Genomic DNA, 17,612 nt, shown 5'->3' on the forward strand with positions numbered 1-17,612 from the left:
GATATTACCGTTCAAAAATCATTCCATGTTCCCAAAACCTTTTTCCCTAGTGTGAAACCCATTCCCATTACAAATATTACATTCCCCCCTTATTAATTTCCCCATTCCCCTTTAAAACCCACAAAAACCCTTTATCGTGAGTTTTTTCCTAAAGTCTCACTCTCTAACTCCCTGATGTTAATATTTCCTGACACCCTTTTTTAACCCACCATCCCTTGGTGCAGTTAAAAAACCCTGCCATATAACCCATGGTCCCATCCTTATTAAATATTTTCTTATATTAAAAATCCCGACATTTTTCATTAATTAATTACAAATTTTTGTAATTAAACCTCAGGCCCCACCAACCACTTTCTCGACTCCATCTGTGCAAGTCAACTATGCGATATCCCTCTAATCTCCCACCCCCAGATCCAACGGTGCACAGCCATATCACACGGATTCATCGTCCGATTGTTAACGTCCCGAGAGCACGCAAGATTCGCGGTTTTGGCCGAGCATTTTTTGGCTACGTGGATGTTAACACCCAGGTTGTTCCCTATGACTCCCAAGGGAATACGGCCGGGGTAACCACTAACCAATCTTTGGATCACTGCTTCTAGCCAAACTGTGATCAGAGAGGGCTCTCTCTTTATGATTTGTAACTGTTTATGATAGGGTTTTAGGCTAGCTATTATGCACTGGTTTTGTTTATGTTTTGGTTGATGAAACTCCTTTTAGATTCTAGTGATGTAGTTTTCAGAGAGGTTGAGTACCATTGGGCAATGGAGTCTGTGGCTATATGTGTTTGAAATTTTGAGATGAAAGATGGAACTTACAGGGCCATTTGAGTGTTTAATAGAACAGATTTTTGATTAAATGACTGGAAACAGGTAACACAAACAGTGAAAGCATTTAAGAATTTTCACTTATTGTCTATATATTTCCAACAGACAACTTTAAGAGGAGAAAGACGGAGGTCTCAGGGGCAAAAATTGAATCCCTGAGAATGCCTGTCACAGTAAAAGACACAGTTTTGAAATGCAGCAACTAAGAATTACAATTCTGTCACTGTATCTGAGGAAAACATGTATAATAGCTCAGTTTGAGTCCAGGGTAAACATGGTTAAATCCTGGAACTATCCTTTCACCTTGCTATCAAGTGTAAAACATTTGAACAACAAAAGAGAACAAAAGACTCGAAAACATATAACAAAGAGATTTGAGAATACTTATTGTTTTATGCAACACCCTGGAATCCTGTAACATTCATCTTTCACCACAATACATCAAAGAACACCAAGCCTTGGAAATTCCATTATTCCTTTGTATTACTTCTCTGAAAATATTACAACGAGCGAGAGCTCTTCAAAAGAAAATTGCAACAACCCCTTCAACTGCTGTGAAGGGTGAATATATACTTGCGGTGATTTACAAAATATCTGAGTTCTGAGTTATCTCAGATTTTACATTCTTACCAACTACTTAAGATATTATGACCAAAACTTAATGCAGCATTGATTACAGAGTACAGGCATTTTAATGCTCTGTCAGAAGATATTTTAGCTTTTGGAAACAGCTAAGTCGGTCGAGATATTCTGAATAAATGCTGGAAGACCTGTCTTTAAGGCTTGTACGCTGTATCCTGGACTTGTCATCTGTGATTGTGACTGTTGCTTGTGGTGAGTCAATGGTCCTGCTGAGTTGGCTCAGCCTCAGCCTCTTCTCTGTAGATATCTTTCTTCAAAATTGTGCCTGCGCATGTATGCTCACTCGCCTGGAGAATTAGCGCTACTGATTCTGGCCTGTCAAAACTGTCTGTGTCAAATTTCTCCAGGCATCCTGTGTGGGCAGTTGGTGTGCTAAGATTGCCCCTAGAGTTTCATCTGCTTCTGTGAATTTGAAGAAGTTAGGTGGTGTATCAAACAGATGCTCAACTTCATTCATGAGTAAAAACAGGTTCTCCACCCTGTCATACATAGTCTGCCCGGTGGCTGGCCCTGTGTCTGTTGAAGTGCTGGGCGGTTTTGCAATCTCTGCTACTGCATGGGCATCAATTCTCTTATTGTAATTGTCTAGGGTGAGCAGTCTTCCTACACTGCTTAAAATGCTGGGGAGGCCTCTGTTCTGTAGTGCCACGAATTTTTCCAGGAATCTGTTGATTTCAGTCTGCATATCCTGTGTCCTCCTCTCCAGTGTTCCAACCAAGTTCCTCAATGTTATGACTCTTTTGGCTACAGCAATTGTTTCTGTCCTGTTGGTGATTCCCATGACAGCTAATTGAGAGCTAGTCTTATAGTTCAGAATATTGATCATCCTAGTAGCAGCTTCTGGCATGTGTCCGAGGCTTGCCCTGGCTCTCTGTATTTCTTTGTTTGCTTTAGTGATGAGCACCATTTGCTCATCCATGGTCTCAATATATTGCCACTGGTTGGCAATGGACCGCCCAATGTTGCTCCATAGCACTGCTTTCATTTCAGCTGTCACTTTTTCTAGTGCAAGCTCTTTCTCTAGTTCAGCAATTCTCCTCTTAAGAGCTTTTACCTCTCTCTCCTTGGCTGCCTCATTCTGTTTGCTCTTGTCAAACTTTTCATTTACCTTAGCCAAGGTTTTCTTAAGTTCATCCAGCTCTTTCATTTGAGATTCCATGGCTTTGATCTCAGCTTGCAGCTTTTGCATGTCTAAACTAGTAGCCTGTTCTGATGTTGTAGATGTTGTTGCTGTGGATGGCGCTGTAGTTGGTGCTGTAGCTTCTGTTTGCTGAGGAGGAGGAGTGGTCTTTGGAGGGATTTCCTCAAGATTTATTATCACAGGAGGAGGCTGGGAGGGTTGGCCCTCTTCTCTTTGCTTCAGTGCTTCTTGTAGTGCTACCTTTGCAGCTTCAGTTTGTCCTAGCTGGTCCTGAGTCCTAACCAGCTCTTTGTATAGGGATACTAGCAGATCTGTAGCATCCTTCTCTTGCCTTTGCTGGGCAACTTCATCTGTTTGTGGATGGATGGTGGCCGGGAGTTTGATTTTCTTTCTTAGGGCTGCCATGTCTGCATCCCTTATCTTCAGAAGTTCTTGGATGCCCTTGACATCTTTAGGATCATGCCCTATTTCTATAATTACCTCTTCATTTCATCGGTTAATCTAGGAGGAGGAGTACCTTGCAGAGCTGTTAGGGGCGGATGAACAAATAAATCAATAAACTCACAGTATGTATAGGGTGATACTGAGGTAAAATGAAAAACAGAGGTCCAGAAAACAACTGATCTTGGGCTTCCTTGGGCATTGAGTGGCCTCAAAGGAACAGAGAAGGTAGCTGGCTGATAGAAAAGGAATAAATGATATATATAGGAGGAGTACCTGAACAATCTCTCCCTTTTCAAATTCATGAACTGATCATGGATTTTCTCTGCTATGTAAGTTGCATAATCATACTGCACAGCTGGAGGCTTACCAGGGGCAAATATGGACAGCATTGCCATTATGCTGTCATCTACATCTTCCAACCCCCTGAATCCTAGGACATAGCCAATTAGATCCACCAACATCCTGCCCAACTCATTTAGATAGTGGTGCCCAATAGGAGGGGTTCTGACTGTTTCAGAGCCTGGTGTGACAAACAGTTGGTTAATTTTGATAATCTGGTCACTGGACAGCTTGATCCCTGTGTTAATCAGATTCTGCATGGACAGAGGGGTCAATTTCTTGGCTGTTTTGAAGCGCAGCATCTGGTTTATGCTCTCTGGGGTGATCTGGAACAGGACTAGGCCTGTGGGGCTCATGACTGCTCTTTGGCTGGGGTCATAGCATTCCTGGCAGCTATAAATGAGCTCTGGCATAGGATTGACTTGGGGAAGGTTGTATATGGGCAAATTTGACTCCCAAATCCCCAAGATATCTGCCCCACTGAGGTGCTGGGCTCTTAATTCATTCAACATTAGCACATTGTACTTGGTTCCCATGGGGAACCAATCCAGCATTTGGTAGTCCATGTCCCCCAGGGCTTTCCATGCTAATTCCTGGTGAGGGGCATTGATGGGCTTAATATTCAGTGCAATAGGGGTCTCCATAGCTCTTCAAGTTGCAATAATTGTAGGTAGACAGGTGGAATGGTAAAACACAGTCTGGAGGCAGTTTTCTGTGGAAACAGTTGAGGTTTTGAGTATTCAAGGGGAACTCTCTCAATAGCAATTGAAATACTACTGGAGTCTAGTGACAGAACTTCTCTGTGGCCTAACTGAACTCTCCAATCGGGTGAATTATGTCTATTAGGAGCTCTGCCGGGAAAACGCAGAATTACAGAGGTTTTATGAGGATTGCAGGTTTCTAAAGCTCTGCAGGTACTTCTTGGCCCTCACAATGACAATGGTGGATGAACAAATGGAAATGAACGGTGCAAATATCGTTTTTATGGTTCTATTATTCCTCTGAGCAATTTTAAGCTTAATGAAGGTCGTATGGAGGGCGAGACGGTCTAAATACCTGTAATTCGATGAGCAGAGGTCGAAACACAGGTGCACAGTTGCTGCTTGAGGAGGTCGCCCGGGCTATTTGACTGGTTGGCGAAAATTTGAGTTCAAACGGTCATGCAGAGCACTCAGCAGAAACAACAGTAAAAATGGTAAAAACACGGGAAAATTGGTAAATATGGGTTATTTTACCAATTTGGCGCTTTTTTCTGCTGACGTCAGCATGACGTCATTGGTGGGTCATGGTGAGGTGACGTCAGCTGACGTCATCGGGCGACGTGGCAGTGGGTGACTGGTCAAAGGGGAGGCGAGGTGGCAATCCAGTCAGCAGTGAGGTGGGCGACAGACAAACCGCAGCGGTCACGGTTAAGGCCTTAACCGCCGCGGTTTCTCGGGGCAGTTTAGGTACGGCGCAGGGGCTGTCAGGCTTGGCTCCGAGATGGTTCAACGGTTGACGCGTGGAGGAGGCGTGACAAGGCGCAACGTCACTTTCCCGGAGGTTAACGTGCCGCCACAGGAAGCGCTCCGATATTGATGTGGACCGTCGGATCTGATGGGCCTGATCCGACGGCTGGCGGAGGGGAAAGATGCGCGTTTAATATTGCGGGCGGAAAAATCAAACTTTGTGGGTTTTATGGGTTTTTTCAAATGTTTTGCTTAACCAACCATGAGGTAGGATTGGGAAACGTGCCAGAGGCGGGTACTAACCTTTGCAAAGGTTTTATAGGCAAAAGGGGTTTGGAGAGGGGTTTTATCAGTGCAGAGGTGATTTGAGGGCAAATTGACTTGCAGCAAAGGGGAAATAGGGTGGGATAGGTTCACCAAAGTGGCCAGATTCCATTTGGTCCCTTTTGAAAAAAAATACACGGCTATTATGCCTAGGGGAGGGAATATACATAAGATTTGGGGTTTTATACACCTTAGTGTTAATATTATTAGGGGTGGGGGTAAGATAGGGGAGGTTATATAGTAGAATTAGGAGTTAATATGAATGAAGGAGGGGAATTAGAAAGGGGGTGTTAGTGATGGACTAGAGAGGGAAAGAAAAGAAGTTAGTGATGCTCTTTGCTGTGAGTTCATGGACTTCACCACTTTGTTTGCTGATAGATGTATTGCCTTGGCAAGAGACCTATTGATGCCTGTGTAATGGTGATCATATTCTTTCTGCAGCCACAACTGCCTACCCAACTATTTTGCCTAGCATTTTTTGTTTCTTCTTGGAGGGGCACTTGGACTTGCAACCCTCAATTGCCTTTTCTTTTCTTTGGCTTTTTCCTTTTCTCTCTATCTACTTCTACCCTTATGTCTTCCAAGATCCCAGATTAAACTTTTGGGAACCTTTGCTTCTCTACCTGAACTACTTGTCTGCCAAGATTAAGCTGTTTGGACAGACCTCTTTCTCTATTCTACAACTCAAAATTGAAACATGGCATGATCCAGATTAAACTGTTGAATCATCCACAAAATTTGAAATAAGGTCCTCAATACTTGAAACACTTTACCCAGCTCTTGCTTTCTAGGAAATATGGGATCTTTGGGATACCAGAGCAGAGCATATTTGGCTTTTCTCTTGCCAATCATGAAATATGAAACCTATTACTATAGGTATCCAACAGTGGAAACACCACATTATATCACATGCTTGCGAAAAATACCACCCTCCAACCAAAAGCGGTGAAATATGGATAAAAACCACCTCTCCACCTAAAGGAAAAACTGCCCATTGTTCATTGGCCAAATTCTATGCCAAAATGTAACTGTTATCGGTTAAAAGCCCGAAAAAGCCCCAATTAACTCTTTCCATTCATTTTCACTGTAAACCTCTGCTAAGCCATTTGTGACACCCTGAACCTCTATGCAACCAATTTGACTACCTGTTGTCACTTGAACACGTAGTGGACACCAAATTGGAGAAGCAAATAGCTAGTTTAAGCCTCAGTACCCTCTGCAGCTACCACAGAACCCCATCTATACACCAAATCGCCAATTTCCAGGTATTCTTGGAAAAACCAAAACGACACTTTGAATTTGAAAAATGCACAGTAATTATTGAATGTTCAATTAACTAAATTAACTGAAAAACCTTCCTGAATTGAAGAGAAACCTACTCTACATCCCAAACCCTTTTTTATAGACTGTAATTACCCTCCCACTATTCCAAAGCCTCTAAACCTCACTCCTGAAACCATTAAAAGCATAATTCAATTCATTAAACCCAATTATGGCTTCCCAAACTTCTCTGGATGTAAGACTGTTGCAAACCGCTCACCTGGAAATTGACCACCTTGAATTAGCCGATAGAGAATTTCAAATCAAGGACACTACTTCCCCTGTCTACCTACTAAAAGTCCACTGCTAGAGTAAATAAAAGTTTTTGAACTGGAATGATGAAATTCACCTATGGGAGTCCAACTTTCCCAAGTACTTGTTCCCTGAAGTACACCCAATCGCAGAAATCATCCACTTCTACCAAGCTTGCCACATTCCAAAGCAAAGAGCCATAGTCATCCCTCGCCAGCAATTTTTATTCACCATCAATGCAGAATCCATTAATCAAATGCTGCAAATACAGCCAAGCCCAAATCAGACCCCACTTTCCATTGAAGGTTTACTAGAACTCTACATAAACCTAGACCTTCCTAGAAGGCTTAGAGTTTTCAAAACCTTCATCATAGAGGAGTCTCATACTCCAATAGATAGTCCTCCATATGCTGCCACCATTTTCTCTGAGAGAGGCAGACAAATTATAACCATGCTCTCCTGCATTCTAGGGTACACCACAGATAAACATGTGGATGAGGTTATCCTTGCTTTCCTTTCTATATTTTTCCCAAGCAAGCCTCCTGCTACCATTTACAACTATGCTTAGTTTATAGCACACAGAATCCATGAACAGTTTATAAGAATACCAAATGAGAGAGTCTTCAGATACTCTTTAGTTTTGTTTCACATGTTCCTGTATTATCAGTGAGACAAATTTCCAGTCAACATTTAGAAGTTAGACACCAAAGGGAATCCAAGATTAGTCATTTATTGGACACCATTGATCCAAAAATACTGCACTATTTTTTCCTATAAAGACTTCATTGACTCATTTGTGCATCCTGTTATAAACATGTTAACCAGTAGCTATGAGCCCAGGATCAGTCGGAAAATTAAAAGGGTTTTACAGTTGGCAAAGAACACTAGAGTGGGAGACTAGTATATATGCCAGGACCACATAGAGATAAGGATATATGGATGCCAAATAGCTCCCTAGAAACTACCCAAATACCTCCCCATGAGGATATTTGCATTAGAGTACTTTAGGCAAATTATAAACTCTAATGAAGTCAATTTCCAATCAGCTAGGAAGAAGACCTAGTTCAAAATGAAAAATCAATTGGGCCCCTTTATTTGTAATACTAGGGAAGCTGGACCAGAGGCAGATAAGATTTTACAGCAAATAAATTTCAAGAATAGTTTTATGTGGCAGTATGACCCTCATGGTGTCATAAATAAACTAAGGCTTAAAGTCAAATTGTGTCCTTTCATACATCATCCCAGGCTAGACATTGAGAGATTTGCCAACCAGTCAGAATGGTTGGAAAACACTTTGATAGATATGGACAGTACTGTAGTAGATGTGGAGAATACTTTGATAGATGTGGAAAAGCATATTCATACTAGTTCCTTTCTGCAGGTTCCAGCCCTAGAAGAACAGATGAATATTAGTCCCATCCTATAAACTCCAGCAAAAAGGAACCAGGGAAGAAGGTTCTAGTTTAGCCATGGAAACCACAAATTACCAATTTGAGATCAGTTACAGGAAGAGGCCCAAGCTTAAGCCTGTAATTGAACAAGAAGATACCATTGGAACAGTGGAAATTACTCACACTGAAACAATGGTTTGAAGGAGCAAAGGCCCAACAGCTTTAGGTGAAACTCAACAACCTTCTACTTCAAAAAATCAACTTATTTAGAGACATCTCAACATTGAAGTCTCTTCATCCACCAAGAATGTGGATAAAGAGAAAGATATTAAAGAAAAATACAAGGAAATTAAGTCGACGAATGAGACATTGAAGGCTAAGACTTATGCCCAGTACTTCAAGCAAACACCTTCCAATCAAAATAGGTTAATGTCAGACTTTGACATTAAGACAAGAAAGATGCAAATCACATTCATGCAACCTATAGTCCAGTAGCCAAGATCATGAACAGACTATAAGAAAACAAATTTTGAAGTTTTGGCTAGGGATGTTCACCCCATTGACCAAATTGAGTTCTATAAGCAAGCAGGTGAGATGATCTATTCCACCATGACAAATAAAGCTATGACTGTTCACAAACTCCAAGGCTCACTAGATAATATCACAAGACAATATAGGCTTGAAAAGGCCTCCTCACAGGTAGAGGACAACATAATCAAGTCACTGGAAGACTTCATGATTGAGCTTGGGTATAATCCCAATGATGTCAAAACTACTGATAAACTAATAAAGAAGAAGAATGATGATATTACTGCTTTGAATAAGAAACTCAAGCTGCCTTAGTCAGAGCATCCACAGAAAAAAGAGGTCTTAGAAGGTCAAACTCAGCAGGAGGAGATGATGGATCTCATTCTCCACCTAAATGATCAGCTGAAAGAAATGGAGAAGGAATTGGATAGTTTGATACAGTTAAAACAAGACAGCCTTGAGACTGCCACTGCCACTGCCATTCCAACAGTCACTATAGCAGTACCATCCATGTTGGAAACTTCATTGGCCCCTAAAGCTCCACTAGCTACAACACTTCTAGCTACAACAACATCTATAGCTACAATAGGTTTGACAATAGCAGCAACTCAACCAAGTGGTGAGGCAAGAAAATTGGTCAAAGAAATGGAGTACATGTCCATTCAAACCAAAGAGATAAATAAATGTAAAGAAAAGATAACAAGTTTAGAGAACAAGAATAAGATTGCACAAATTATGCACAAGGATGAAGTTCAGAAGTCAACCAGGTTGACTAAAAGAATGGAGAGTTTGGAAAAAGAATTGACATTAAAGGAGCCACTTGGCCAAGCTAAAGAACAGTTATGGGCCAATATCATTGACTCTATCAATGATATTTGGCCATCCATTCAAGTCATATTTGAACAATATGATTTAATCAAAGAGGCTACAAAAGCAATTTAGAGAGTTAAAGCTGAACTGGGAGACATGCTAGAAGAAGCCACCAAAATAATCTACTTCCTTAACTCTAAAAACAAATATGAATTGCAAGAGATGGACATAGCTGACAGGACTGACACCATACTGGAAGTGAAAAAGGTGCTCACCATGAGGAATTTGATGATGAACCTTGAGAACAAATGCCAAACCATGCATCTAGCTATAGACAAGTTCATGGTAAAGTTTGATGCTTTAAGGAAGAAACGTCTATGAAATCCCTTGGTGATAAATGACAAATTGATGTCATATGAAGACTACAGCTAGAGAATCAAAGAGGTGGTAAGAGATCAAGCCAATAATTCCTCTATGAAGGGAATGCCTATAGGAAAGTCTCTATACCAAACATTTGAGAACTTATTTTACGTCCAGCATGAGGTAAAACAAATTTTTGTGAACAATCCCACCTTTGCCAAGTACATAAAAGCAGATGAAATCTACAGGAGGATGGTAAATATTCAATTACTAGATGCAGACTATTATAGACATATTTGGGCACATCAACCCCAAACTTATATTTTGATAAACTAGGGCTCATCAACCCCTAAAAGAGTTGTTTCATACCCTAAAATAGCTTGGTCATCTTATTACATCATTCCCCAAAAATTCCATCTGAGAAACCATCCAGAAATAGCCTAAATTAGACCATACTGACTGCTCTACTGGAAAAGTGTGATGCATACTGAGTGGTACACTGCCAAGGTGTGATGCATTCTATTCGGGCCTTCTATAGCATGCGATGGGCAAGGATGGACAAATGTCTGGGATAGCTTGCTAAGTGGATGCTCATAGAATCTTCTAGAAACTTCTCCTCTGCCACTTGCCTTTCTAAACCAAGGATGAGTAAGAGATCTAAACTTCAGTTATCTCTTCTCTTGTGGAACCAAATGTAACAAGTGGAATGACACTAATCAAACCCCATTGATGACTCACACCCTTGTAAACATCTATAAATGGATCCCTCATTCAAGAGATCCAGAGGCTGGAATATTGTAAATTGCAAGGAAGTGCTGATAGTTTGTAATTGAGGAAAAGGCATTGTATTGTTGGTGTGATCTTGCTATTTCATAAGGTGAAGAGGGATTCAAGCTAGGAGGATGATGCTGGATCAGACAACTGGGTTGTAATTCTCCCTTCTATTAATAAATTTCTTCAAGTTTTCTTCCATATGATTATGTAATTGTGAATGTTATCATTTGTGAATGTTATCATTTGTGAATGCTATCATTTGTTCATTATATATCTGATTCTGTAATGTTTATGTTGTAATAGATCACGAAGCTTTGATAGTTCTTTGTTGTTGTACTTGTGCAGGTACTCTCCAAGTAGGCTAAGTATGGAGAGTAGTTGCAAGCTCTGTCAAGGGGGAGAGAGATCAAGCAAGGGATTAAGCGGAAGTTCTAGGTTGGTTCCATTATCTTTCTCTTATCTGTTGCACATAGAAGAAATCATTGAATTGCTTTAAACTGTTGTTTCTAGGGTAGCTGCCAAACCTAGAGGGCTAGTCGTTCGACAAGACACTAGTTTTCCCAAAAACAAATTGGCGACTCTGCTAGGGAACAAATAGATGTTTTGTTTGTTGTTATTGTTTGTTTTATAAACTATAGACAGAGCCTGAAGTCAGCTAGGTAGCCTTCGAATTGCTCTTGCTCTGCAATTGCATAGTAGATGAATGTGGCTTCAATCAATCTCTGGTTTAGTTTATGAATTAAACATCTGACATGCAAGAACATCTAGATGCCCTTTTGGTAGCTCAGTAACCTCTCAAGACATTCCTTCATACTTTTCTTTTTATTGTTCATCAAAACCCACCTTAACTCATTGAAAACAGTTGCACATCTAAGCCAAACCCCATTTCAGTTGCTCTCCCTGGACCATTGCACTGTCTCCCAGTGTGGCTCAGTATGCATAGCACCTCCCAAGTGTAGTAAGTGCGATGCATCTCAATTTCTGTGAAGCCCAGGTGCGATGACTGAGTGAACTCTTTTTCCATTCTAGAAATTGAGGGTTTTGACCTTGTTTTGAGTTTTGTTTGGTTGTTTTGTTACTTATGAATAGTGCATCCTTAATGAAGCCTACTTGCATCACATAGATCAGCCTCCATTAGAATAGGATTAGAGAATTCTTTTGTGTATTTGTTCATCATTTACAATCCTTTATCAAAAAGTTGTTTAAATTGATTTGTCGCTTTGGTACAAAAAGTGTCGTAATTGTCATTTTGTGTCGAAAAGAGAAGTGTCGTGAATTCTTCCTTCCTTTGACAGTCGATTGGACTTTTCTTCATGTATTTGATTTGATTTGTTTTTATTCAAAGTGTCGAAAGCATTTTTATTCAAAATTGAAAAGTTTCGTTGAGTCTTCCTTTCTCTTTTGAAGAAAAAATTGTCGAAAATGTCATTTTGAAAGAAATATTTCAGATCTTTGCTGCATTTAGTTTTCCTTTTTGGCATTTCTCACATTAAGGAGAATGAAAACAAATACATGCATTTGCATTTAGCATTTTTGGTTTGTGTGTGAAAAAATGATTTAGGAAAATGCACTAGTGTGTGCTCTTTTCTCTTTGTTGAAAGAATTGTAATATTCTTTCCCTAGTAGTTAGGATTTTCATTGATCGAAATAAACAAAGATTGTTTATCATTGTAGATTGCATTTTAGGAATTTCAAATCATCATCACACGATGAACCATTGAGAGGAAAATTTTAAACAAGATCAACTTTAAAATAAATTTCAATAAACATAACAACGCTTTGGAACTTAACGCGACATATCTAGAGGTCTAGGCTAGAGACGTGTTCCGACATTGTAAAATCTAGTAACTATTGTTTTCATTGAAGGTTGGGTGATTCCTCCTCTTTGTTACGACAAGTGCTAGCACGGACCTGTGCTCCCTGTACCATCGCATATATATTGGGAGACCACAATAGGCTTATCTCCTTTATCCATAGGAAGCTGAGTCTACCGCCTTATTGATCGCAATGCACTGAACACAGCATTCAGGAAGATTGACTGCCATACATAAGTCCTTGGTAATTTTTCTTTAATTTATCACCAAGGTGTATTTTTTAGTTTTGCGATTGGTTTGGTAATTCCTCTGTCTATATTTTCCAGAGTAGTCACTTTCGTTCCTTTTCGACTCTTTAAAAGAAAAGGTCCATTTGAGCACTTGTCACTTTAGGGTCATTAAAAATCGAAGGAGACAAAATTCATCTTTAGCTTTTTCTCGACTCTTAAAAACTGAAAAAGAAAAGTTGTGTCAAAGCGTCATTAAAATTATTTGAATTTGGAATAACATCATTTCCCCCCTTAATTTTGAGTTGATCAAGTAATCCGTAATCGTGGAAGAAATTCAATCAAAACCCCGTCATTCGCAGAGACTAGTGAGTCAACCATCTTTGACTCCGAAAGCAAAGCAAATTTGGATGAAGCGGTCTGGTTTAACTGAGTCCAATTCATATGGTTTATTTGAAACTTTTGTTTCAACATTGTCAAAGACTACAGTTACTCTAATCATTTCTGATGCATCTGCCTTTAGAGAATAAGTTCTGCAATTACAAGAGGATATTAGAATTGATCTTAGTGTAACTGTAGACACCTCTATACCTGAAACAACTCCATCTGAAGTTGATCCAAAACCCATCTCAGTTCAAACCAAGGCTACATTCGAACCAGTAGTTGTTCAAGAACCTCCCTTTGAGACTGAAGTTCACTTACCTGAACATTTGGAAGTTGAGTTTTAGAATTCAGAAGGTGTCACCCCTCTAGTATCTGTCACTGCAGAAGTTAACCTTATGTTATGCTCCTATACCAATAGGTGTCATATTTCATGATTGACTTGATGGGCTATGTAATATGTTCATACCTTTACTTGTTGCAAAGGTTTTCCATATTTTCAAAAAATCAAAAAATTTAAAAAATGTAAAGAGGGTATACCCTAAAAGAAAAATCAAAGGGTGAAAAAAATAAGATGGTCAAAAAGTAAAAGAAAATGAACCCCACCAAAAGAAAGACCAAGGAAAGTGTGCAAGTCTAAATGCCACTACTTTTTACTCTTATGAAATAAACAATTGTGTGCAGCTTGTAACTTATGCCACAATTGATGAATAGTCAAATAGCTTAAGCTTGGCTAGTTGACATTTAAATTTTATGTTTTAGAGATAGAGAATAAAGATCTGACCAAAATATTTAATCATGGCAGATAAGTAGATAGGTAGAGTGAATAAAATTAGCTCAACAGTTTAATCTGAACCATTGGATGTAATAAGGTTAGACTTAGATAGATATCTACATGTAAAATAAAAGAAAAGTGTGATAAGGGTTTTCCAGTCTAAGTGCACCCTAATAAAGAAGAAAAATGTGAGGTCAAAGTAGGTAGGGTAGGTAAATTATGTTGCAAAATTACATGTGATGGATAATGACTCTAAATGTGTTAATTTTCACTTTCATCACAAGTGCAAGGTAGACATTACACTGGAAGCATTTCAAGCAAGACAAGGTCAAATAATTAACTCCCTTTCTCATATTTCCCTAAATTTTCACTAATTCCCCCTAAGTACTAAGGAATTTGCTAAAATTAGAGGGGCTCAAAGCATTTCTCTGACTTCTGGAGGGATCGGACCCTCGACCCAATAATTTAAAAGCCTAAGTACTTAAAACCATCCATAAGTCATTCATTCACTTTCATAAAGTCTTTTAAAATTGAAATAAATCTTCATAAAAACCCTTTTATACACTTTAACCTAAGTCAATATGTTGTATGATGAAATATATTCAGAAAACATTGCACTTAGTGCTTTTTTTATTCATTTGATCATATTAACTTTTAACTTATATTATATAATTCCCCTATATAAAGCTACCCACTCCCGTATTATTATAAATATGAAAAAACCCCAAATTTTTACATATCCCGCCCCGATGGTTAAATATAACCATAGTACATCATTAAATGGGATTAATTAACTAACTTGTAGTTAATTAAGAACCCGACCCCACCACCATTTAATGAGGATTAATTTAGTCATCCGGGCTAATTAATAACTCTCCCACCCAATCGCATTGCCCTCGATATGATTAAAATCTTTAATTTATATTGGGCCCACCCTCCTTTAAACCCCGTCGTATCACGCCTCCCATTGATCGTCCGATCAGGTCCTCCAGATCTGACGGCCATAATGAATATCGTGCACCCCTTAGTGACCATGTGTTAGCACGTGATCACTAAGTGGTTTTCTCCCTATCCCTTCACCACACGTCAAGCGATCTATGGAATCGCTAGCTCCCGACTAAATACCGCCCGTCCCCAAAAGCTATGTGATGAAACCACTTACTGTTGTTCCATATACGACAAAAATGTCAATTCACTCCTCGTGCACATCATTCGCCCGAAAACCAAAAAACCCCCGCCAACCTTGACTTTGTTAATAAAACAAATGAATGTCATTTTCATTGTTTTTTACCATATACTAGTGTTCCCATGCAAAGAATGTCAAGCTCAACTGTCCGAGATTTCCAACCGCCACCTTGCTAGGAAACTTGCAGCCGACGTAGCCCAAAAACTGTTAGCTACTGCTTGTACTTATTTTTGCATTGTTCACTCCCCAAACACTGGTATTTATCCAATTTCCACCAAAACCCTGCAAATTCACATTTTACACTGCAATTCCACATAAAAGGCCAAAATTTACTGCAAATTCAGTCTTTGTTTCACCATATAAGTTCCCAGACCTATGAATTTGCCCATTTTTCACTGAAAACCCAAATTCCTTTCTGAATCCACAAGAACCAGAAATGGAAACCCTTGTGGCTTTGACTGTTGCACCCATGAATGCCCCTCATAAAGATTTAGACTATCTGCCTCTTGCGGATAAAGACTTTCAGATAAAAGACTTATCCACTGATAAAAACCACCTTAAAGTCTTTTGCCAAAGTAGGGATAACTATCTGAATGGCTCTGACATCCTAGGACTGTGGGAATCTAACCTTCCCATGTATTTTCTCCCCTCAGTCCATGTTTTCCCTGATATAATCCACCAATGCCAGGCCAATTATGACCCTAACCGCAGAGAAGTTATGTCTCCAAGCTAAACAGTCCTCTTTCCAATAACCGCTGAATCCATCAACGAAATGTTACAATTCCACTCCAATCAAGCCCTCACTCCCATTTCCATGGGATATTTACTTGAGAAATCCACTCAATTGTCTCAGTCAGAACTGAAACGCATTTGTCAGACTTTCATGTCACCAAAGCATCAGCCTGATGGTCCACCTCCTTACATGCAAACTTTCTTCATAGATGTGGGACAACTCATAATTGATATGATATCTTTGATTATGGGATTCAACACTAGTGAGTTTGTTGATGAGATAACCCTTGTGTTGTTGTCAATTTTTACTCCTAGACAACCCCCTGTTGTTAAGTATGACTATGCCTCCTATATTGCTAATAAGATTCATCACCAGTTCTTAAGACTGGACAATGAAGGAGTTTTCAAATACACCACTTTCATATATCATCTTATGTTGTATTATCAGTCAGAGAACTTCCCCTTCCTTGTCATGAAACTTGACACCAAAGGAAATCCAAGTTCTGTAATCTTCTAGTCTACAGTCTTCCATAGTTCCTTTGAAACCCCTTACTCCTACAATGAAATCATTGACCTATTTGTTCACCCAGCAACCACCTTGTTAATAGGAGTTTCCCCTCCTAAGATCAATGGTGATATGAAGAAGATCCTTCAGCTCTCCAAGAAATACAGAATAGGTGATTGGTACCTATACAAGAACCATACAGAAATCAGGATATATGGGTGTGATCTCAGCCCTTTTAAGCTACCAAAGTATGTTCCAATGAGCCTCTTTGCATTGGTATATTTCAGACAAATGATAAATTCAGACTTGGTCCACTTTTATAATGCCAAGAAGAAAGCTCAACTTAGAATCAAGAATCAGTTAGGCCCTTTTGTCTGTAACACTAAGGAGGCATGGAAAGAAGCAGAAATAATTTTAGAAGATCATCTTAAGTTACAAAAGAGTTTTGGGTGGATACCATATGACCCAAACAGCTTTATCTATGATAGAAGAATGAAGAATAGATTGTCACCATACATTCAACATAGGATTCCAGAGATCGAACAATTTGCAAGTATGGATGAATGGGGGGAAGGGACCCTAGTAGAAAAAGATAGTGAACAGGTCAATATTGAAAATGTTTTGAGATATCTTGAGAAAACACTTGACCTAGATTCTTTTGGGCAGGTACAAATATTAGGGATTGGTCCCTCCTCAGTTGGAACCTCTCAGCAACATTCACAGGAAACCAGCACACCAGCCACAGGAACATCCAAAGGAAAAGAAAAAGAGACCAGTACACAGGCCACAGAACAATATACAATGTCTAAGTAGCCTGAAACGTCCAAGGAGCAGGCCCAAATGCACACTCCTCCCACTCAGAGCAATGTGGGAGAACCTCCAATCTTGCAAACTCCTCTAAATGAGGAAAGAAATAAAAAGAGAGACAGAGAAATAGCTACCCCTGCCAGTAAACCTTCAGGATAGCCTGGTACCAAAAGGCAAGGGCTAAATCCCCTTTCCAAAGAAGAATATGTCGAAGAGACTACTGATAGTTAGAGGAAAGAAGGAGTAGATAGCCAGCAAACTTTCCCAGTAGGTGGGACATCTACTAGCTCACAGAGAAAGGAGCTAGAAAGACAACAAAGTGCAGAGGTATCATCTTTCAAACCACCAATGAAGGACACTTTAGATATCAAAAATACATTTATAGACATAAAAGCCAGAAATGATCCATTAAGGCTTCAGGTCTATAATCAATATTTGAAAATGGCTCCTACAAATCAAAACAGATTGATGTCAGCCTATGACATCAAAGAAGGAAAAATGATAATGAGTTATTTCAAGCCTAAAGTGCAACAGCCTCAAACAGCAGCAGACTATCTTAGAACCAATTTTGAAGTCATGGAAAAG

The sequence above is a fragment of the Pinus tabuliformis genome, chromosome 4_2 (assembly GCF_031772625.1).
Source record: "Pinus tabuliformis cultivar Carrire ecotype Pingquan chromosome 4_2, CPIR1, whole genome shotgun sequence".
Taxonomy (NCBI): Eukaryota; Viridiplantae; Streptophyta; class Pinopsida; order Pinales; family Pinaceae; genus Pinus; species Pinus tabuliformis.